The 7,885-nt window shown below is 39.4% G+C and overlaps 1 pseudogene across 1 annotated transcript in view; it reads right to left on the reverse strand.

Annotated features, from left to right (window-relative positions):
- Positions 1-7,701, reverse strand: part of LOC143689923 (serine hydrolase RBBP9-like) — a 49,984-nt pseudogene extending 42,283 nt beyond the window's left edge. The window contains exon 1 of the transcript XR_013178972.1: positions 7,632-7,701. The product of XR_013178972.1 is annotated as a serine hydrolase RBBP9-like (transcript). The remainder of the gene's footprint in view (positions 1-7,631) is intronic.
- Positions 7,702-7,885: the final 184 nt, after the last annotated feature.

Here is a 7,885-nt window from a genome sequence, read left to right on the forward strand (position 1 = left end):
TTAGAGTACTTACCTCCTTGGAGATACTGAAGAGCTAAATGAAATGATACATATGAATAGCTGGAAGCATGGTGCCTGGAACTGAATGAACACGTGAGAAATGGTGGTAATTACCATAACATATGTCTGTTTTCACTGCTAGACTCTGAGATCACCGAATTCGGATTCTATGACTTTCATCTGGGACTATTCATGACAGCACTGGGGACTCTCAGTAAATGTTTGTTAGGTAAATTGCACATCCATACAATTGTTCTCATTCTTTAATTCATTAGTACATTCTTTATAACCAACTCTGGAAATCATTCAAGAGAATAAAAGAATTGAAGGTACCCATTTTCAAAGTAATATTCCTGATTATGGATAAAAGTTGGAAAGTACCCACGCATCCAAAAAGGGGGGAAGGGGGTTATATAAATTATGATATAGCAATGCTATGAAATAGAATATAACCATCAAATAAGATGATTCCAGAATCTATTTAACAGCATGGTAAACAACACCTGAAAGCAGAGAGTTGAATTATATATGCACTATGAGTATCATCATTTTGTAAAATATGCAGCATACATGCAAAGACTAGCAGGGAACCCATGAAATGAAATCAGATGGCCTGTTAGAGGATGGAAGAATGAGTGGATTTTTTTTCCCATTTACTGTTGTCATTATACTGTTTTACAATAAGTACTGCAAAGCTATCATGTGGAACAATAAAGAAATTAGGCCATTGCTCTCCTTTAATCCTTCAGTAAGAGTTCAGAACAGTTATCTTCCCAAGCAGAGCCAAGAAAAGTTTGAATCTAGGAATTTCTTAGAAAGTTGCCTCAAGCAGCCAAAGCAATGCTGAGTGGAGCTGGGGGACAAATGAAGGAAGAGAAGGCATCAAAATTTGAAAGAAAACCAAGCCTTGGGGCTGAAGCCCTATATTAATCAGGGTTCTCCAGGGAAATAGAACCAACAGGAGATATCTATAAATATTATAAGATTTTATAAAAGTGTCTCACACAACTGTGGGGATGCACAAGTGCAAATTCCATAGGGCATGCTACACACTGGCAACTCCGATTCCCCAGGAGAGGCTGACTGGCTGGAGATGGAAATTCCCTCTTCTAACTGCTGAAGTCATCACTTCTCCTTATAAAGCCTTCAACTAATTGGATTAAACATCTCTTATTGTTGAAGACACTCTCCTTAATTGACTGTAGGTGTAATTAGTGATAGAGGCAATCAACTTGCTGATGATTAAAGTCCGTGAAATGTCCTCACAGTAGCAGTTGGCCAGTACTTGCTTGACCAGACGACTAGGCGCCATGACCTGGCCAAGTTGAGGCATGAACCTAATCATCCCAGGCGCCAAAGAACAATTTGTTCTTTATCACAATCTTGCCTAAGGCTGTCCTTTCTCATCTTTCTAATCATAGTCTCCAAAGGGGGCCAATACCCTGCTCCCTCATGCCAGGAAGACACTTTCCGATTATAAACTTTTAAAATTACTTATGTAGGGTGCATGGGTGGTTCAGTGGTAGAATGCTCGCCTTCCATGTGGGAGACCCGGGTTCGATTCCCAGACCATGCACCCCACCCCCACCCCCCGCCAAAAAAACCTTATATAAATGCTTGGTGGCTACCACAGCAATTTAGTTGCTCTGAGGGATCATCCTGTCAGGGCAGTTGGCCTGGGTTGGTCAACTTCCTCTGAAGCTCAGCAAACCACAGGGCACAGCCAGCATTCTGGATGGAGGAAATAGCCCAAGACTGAGCAGCAAGGGGCTGGAGAACCTGTCCTGGCTCCACCCTATTTGTCTCTTTGCCTTTGGCACAGTTCCTTCGTCGATTTTCCCATCTGTAAAATGAGATGGTGGGACTAGAACCTGGGAGATCTTCAAGATCCTGCCAGATCCAACATTCTGTTTAAATGTTTTAAGCATTCAGTTTAAATATTTTCTAAATCACTAAAAAGCTTTTGGTGTACAGCGATTCCAAGCTAGCCTTCTGTGAAGTCACAACAGTGAGAACAGGGACTGTAAATCTGAATTTACAAAAAGGGAAAAAAAGCCAGAAAGCTGAGCCAAAGAGTCCAGAGACGAAACTGAGGATCTTAGGGTGGGACCCAGGAACAAGCACATCTTTGCTAACTTCAAGTCTTTTTATTTCCCAAGAGTTCAGGACATTTGATAATCCAGTGATAGAACCGTTATTGAACTGGTGTGTTAATTTTACAGTCTTCTTGCTGATGGAAAAATTGAGCACACATTTTAAAAGCCTCAATCTTTTCCCCTTTACATTTAATTTAACAACTGTGCAACACATTTTGTTCCAAATCAGACACCCCATTGTCTCTTTCTTCAAAGGAAGAAATTAAAGTCTAGGAAAGAAGACGAGCTCTGGTCTGCTGATGTGTTTTATATTTGGCCATAGAAAGGTCATTAAAATGTACTTCCAACTCCTGCAAAACAATTTTAAGCAAAGTTAATTTGCTTCCCTGTCCTGTGATAGCCATTTATTTTCATGTATTAATGAGCAATATCCTTGTATTCTGGACTGGAACTTCACTCCTTATCACCAAAAAGTTGTGATAAACTCACTATAAGCACAGATAGGGAAAGTTGTCTAAGATAGAGTGCTGAGTGAAAACACTAAGATACATAACACTATCTACAATACGATCCCATTTTAAAGTAAGTACTTCAAGTACCCCAGTTCTCTCGCCTACTGGGGCCACCCTTTCCTTGACATCCGAATAGAATAATTCAAGTCTTTATCCTCCAGTGCGGCAGCCTCCCCATCCCAGGCACCTCTCTAGCATGTCTGAAGACTCTTAAGGGGTCCAAGGCGGTGCCAAACTCCCAGAGGAAGTGTCAGTGAGGACACCTTTTCTGTTACCGTGCAAAGCAGCGTAGTGCTTCCTAATTTCAAACTCTCCCCTGTGGTCTGGGTTCTGGACTTTGTCTCCTTCTGCCTTTCCAAAAAGCCCATCAAAGGGTTTTGTTTTTCCCATCACAAATGCAGTCTCTTCCTAGAACAATGGGCACATACTGCTGATGGCTTTTGAAAGATCAGTTTTCTGTTCCGCTAGAACTATATATAGATATAGAAATTGATTAAATTTGAACAGAGGTGAGTTTAGACCTGCTTTTAAATGTAGGCTTTTAAATCTGGCAAGCGGATTGAGGGGAAAAGGAGGCAGGGCTAGACACTAATATTTCATATTGCTGGGTTGTTTGAATTGTAATGGAATGAAATATAAAAAAAACAAGTAAATGATCTACCATTCCCCACTTCCTTTCTTTGAAGGAGGTTAAGTTAGAGATTACACCATTTAGTAAAAAAGGTCCTTGATGTGGAGGTGGGAAGGGAGATTATTGCTTGGAGATGATGAGGAAGAGAAGGTAAGAGGGGATTTGGGGCAGCACTTAGGAGAACTTTGAGAGAGGCAGGGAGACCTGAAAAGACTATTTGTAGTCAATGAAGTTTGCATTTTGCTGTGTAAAATCCTGCCCTGGATCCTCCAGGCAGGTTGTTTTCTTTTTCAAGAGCAAATATGTTAAAATGTGTCCAAGCACCTGCTTTTACTTATGCATAATTTATACATAACTTGCCCCATATGAAGACATGCTGCAAAATGGAACATGCCAAATGAATCTAACTCTGTGTGAGATTAACTGAGTTTTTCTCAGATAAAAGTAATAAGACTCACTGCATAGAATCAGTGTGAAAAATAAATAAGGCATAGCTGAAATACACCTGATGAAATGCCTGGCACTGAAAATTACTTACCATGAATCTCATGGTGATCCCTATTCAAGTTTACTCTTCACCCTTAAGTTCGCTCCATCTTCCAAGGTAGGACTTGAACCAAGTTATTCAACTTTAAATTCAAAGATCTATCCTCTACACTATTCTGTTTCCCACATTTGCCACTCAATGAACCAAGAACCCATCCCTCCATACAACAAGGCATCTAGGTAAAGAGGCAATTCCAAGATATCACTGATATATTTAGTCCCAGCAGTTACCAGAGAATAATAAATACCTCTAACATAAATGATGAGGCTGTCAATGTTTTAGTAGATACCTTTACCAATATATTATCAAACCTAATAAGAAGGTTGTTATATTCCTGGTTGCTAAAACAAATGCCACACAATGGGTTAGTTTAACAACAGAAAGTATTGGCGTATGGCTTGAGAGCCTGGAAGACTTGCTTCCTCTTGGGGTTGGTATCTTCTGATGGATGGCAAGCTTCCTTAGCTTTCCTGTAACATTGCAATGCACACAGTAGTGTCTTCTCCTTTCTTTTCTGGGTTCCACTGGCTTCCAGTTTCTGGTTATTCCTTGCAGCCACAATTTCTGGGTCCAATTTCCTTTGCTTATAAGGATTTCAGCCATATTGAATTAAGGCCCCCTCATTCTGTTTGCTGCACACCTTAACTAACCACATCTTCAAAGGTCCTATTTACAAATGGGTTGACATTCACAGGACCAGGAGATGAGACCTGAACATGCTCTTTGCAGGAGTTATGATTTCAATCCCTGACAATGACCAAATTCATTCTAACCGAGCTATTTGTGATGAACATCTTCCAGTGTGACTACGGAGAAAGTCAGGATAAAGTAGCCTATACATAGTGTTCTAGTTTGCTAGCTGCCGGAATGCAACACACCAGAGATGGGTTGGCTTTTAATAAAAGGGGATTTATTTTGTTAGTTCTTCAGAGGAAAGGCAGCTAACTTTCCACTGAGGTTCTTTCTTACGTGGGAAGGCACAGGATGGTCTCTGCTGGCCTTCTCTCCAGGCCTCTGGGTCCAACAACTTTCCCTGGGGGGATTTCTCTATGCATCTCCAAAGGCCTGGGTTAAGCTGTGAGTGCTGACATGAGGTATGCTGAGCTGCTTGTGCTGTGCTACGCTGAGTCTCTCATTTAAGCACCAGCCAATGAAGTCAAACGTCATTCATTGCAGCAGGCACACTGCCTAGCCGACTGCAGATGTAATTAGCAATAGATGAGGTTCATGTACCATTGGCTCATGTCCACAGCAACAGAACTAAGTGCCTTCACCTGGCCAAGTTGACAACTGAATCTAACTACCACACATAGTAATCAACCATTGTTACGTCTCACCTCTCTGAGTAAGAGATAGAAATTGTATTTAATGATATGAAAAGCACTTTTTAGTGCCTGAGCTTAAAGACTCAGATGTCAAAACAACCATCAATTGCCCCCACTCTTTGAAGTGGATGCTACACAGATGTTTTACAACAAAGCTTCATCATCCACTGTTTGTTGTCAGTGGTTTTTGGGATTTCAGGCAGCAGCCTCCAAAGAAACAACTGTGATGGGAATTTCCAGAACTGAAGAGGATGTTCCTGGGCCTTTTGGAGCCTGTCTCTGAAAAAGTGTGCCCATTTTATAAAGTAGATGGCATGGGAAGCCCAAACCACTCACTGAGCTGTTCTTAATGTCTCCATACTGAAGCCGTGCTATTTTTTTTTTTTAGGACAGTCAAGTAGTCCAGAGCTAGAAATAAGAGTGTGATTGCACTGAGCTGTTACTGAACCTCCACCTTCACATGAAAAGTGCCTTACTTAAAAGTCTAGACCTAGGCAACCTCAATCAGAGATGTGTGCAAGTCAGCCAATGGTTCCCCAGTCACAGCCCAACATCCTTTCAAATATAGCCAGACACAGTTTGACTTTAAAAAGTAATTGTGAAGCACCACATCTCAGCTAGGTCTCTCTACCAGCACACTGAATCTTAATGAAAGGAAGGGAAGGGAAGAAAAGGGGAAGAAAGAAAGAAGCAAGCATTTACTATTTATTATTTATGGGACCCTTTTACATGTACTATTTGATCCTCACAGCAAGTATGTGGCAAACTCAGGTCTTTCTGATGCATGCTTTTTAATGTACTTAACTAAATTATTATGGCTTTAAATTAAATGATTAAGAATTTTCATTGGCTTAATAAGTTAATAAATATTTATTCCCCTTAGACCTGATATTGTTAAATAAACTAGGAAATGTAAATGTCCATAACAAATGTTTTTGCATCTTACCCAAGGAACCAGCACTAACTCAGGCCAGTATGGGTCCTCTGCGAGTGCTAATTTATAATTTTTCTTTAAATCAAGCTGAAATCCATGGCGCCTTCTGATTAGGACGAAACTGGTAATTGCTGCTCAATATTTTGTCCTTCTTTAGTAACAGAACCCTAACCTTTTGCTGTGCACATTTCCATCTAACGGGGATTACTTTTTCAGTTTCCCTTGCAGATAAGTACAGTCATATGACTAATTTTTGTCCAGTGAAATGTAAGTAAAAGCATTATGTGTTCTGCATTGCTATTGTGCTGGGGCAGTGCAGTGTGGTGGGGAGTACATAAGCAATGGATTGTTTCCCTTGTTCATTCACCTGGGAAGCTTAAAGCTACTAGGGAGCCAGACAAGACACACAGAATTACACTAATAACCAATTGTGATGTTTATTTATTTGAAGGAAAAGTATAGGCTTAGTTTCAAATTCAGGCCATGCAAAAATTACTTAACATCTCTGCCACACAGCTTCATTGTTCAAAAATTGAAGGAAACAATATATGTCTCATAGAGATGTTATGACAATTAAGCATGCATGAGCTAGACACTATGTGCTTGGCAAGTAGCATAAATTCAATATATCATTTTTTGCTGTTTTTATAATCACCATCATCAATCATAAGGCAAAACAGAATTTCTGCCTTAAGCATTCATCTCCAAGACTGATAAAGGGTGAAAACAAAAATATATAACAAAACAGGTGAAATGGGGTGAGGGGAGTGGTGAGCTGTTGTAATTATGAAAAATACTAACAGGATAATATGACTGATTATTTGATCCTGTCCCTGCACACCCCCCATTTTAAATGTACTTAAAAAGAAGGAAAACTCTAAAACTGTGTACCTAGTAAGAAAATTAAACTCTCAAGAGAGAAGTGGATCTGTACTAGAAGAGAACAAGAATTCTTTTATCACCCAGATGCAAGGAAAGCCTTTCTAGTCATGACCCAAAATCCAGAACCAATAAAAGAAAAGACTGATCCCGTTTGCTGACATAAAATATAGAAAGATTGTGGAGAGTTAAAAAAAAAATAAATGCTGGAAGCAAAATGAAAAGACAAATGACAAACTAGAGGATATTGGAGATACATAGCACAGATAAGGGCAAATCTCCTTAATATAAAAAGGCTCTGAAAAATCAAAAAGAAACTAAAAGATGAATAATTCAATCAAAAACTGGACAAAAGAGATGAACAGATAGTTCACAAATATGTTGTACACCTACACACACTCACAAATAGTCTTTAAATATTAAAAAAGGTACAGCTTCACTCTCATCAAGATAATGCAAATTTAAACTACCCTGAGATACAAATTCTCATCTATTGGCAGACTTCACAAGCTCAAAAACATATTTCCCAGGATGTGAGGAAACAGGCATTCTAACATTGCTGGTAGATGTGTAAAAATGATACAACTCCTTTGGAGACTTTGAAAATATCTAACAAAACTAAAATCCATTTACATTTTGAAGATATTTGTAGTGATATACCTCCACACATACAAACAACATGTACACAAATATTCATGTGTCATTACCTGAACAGCCAGGTGCTTCCATAAATGGCCATCCGGAGAAGACTGTTGAATAAACCAGGGTACAGCCAAGTATGGATTACTGTACAGACATAAAAAAGAATGTATTCATATGAAGGAGATTCCAGGACAGTTGTTTAGTGAGAAAAGTAAGGGCAAAAGAGTATATCATATATGCTACCTTTTGTATAAGAAAGGGAAAATAAGAAGCAGTGCGTGTTTTACAAAAAGAAGGACAAAAAGGACAAATCAGAAAC

Source organism: Tamandua tetradactyla, chromosome 7 (genome assembly GCF_023851605.1).
Source record: "Tamandua tetradactyla isolate mTamTet1 chromosome 7, mTamTet1.pri, whole genome shotgun sequence".
Taxonomy (NCBI): Eukaryota; Metazoa; Chordata; class Mammalia; order Pilosa; family Myrmecophagidae; genus Tamandua; species Tamandua tetradactyla.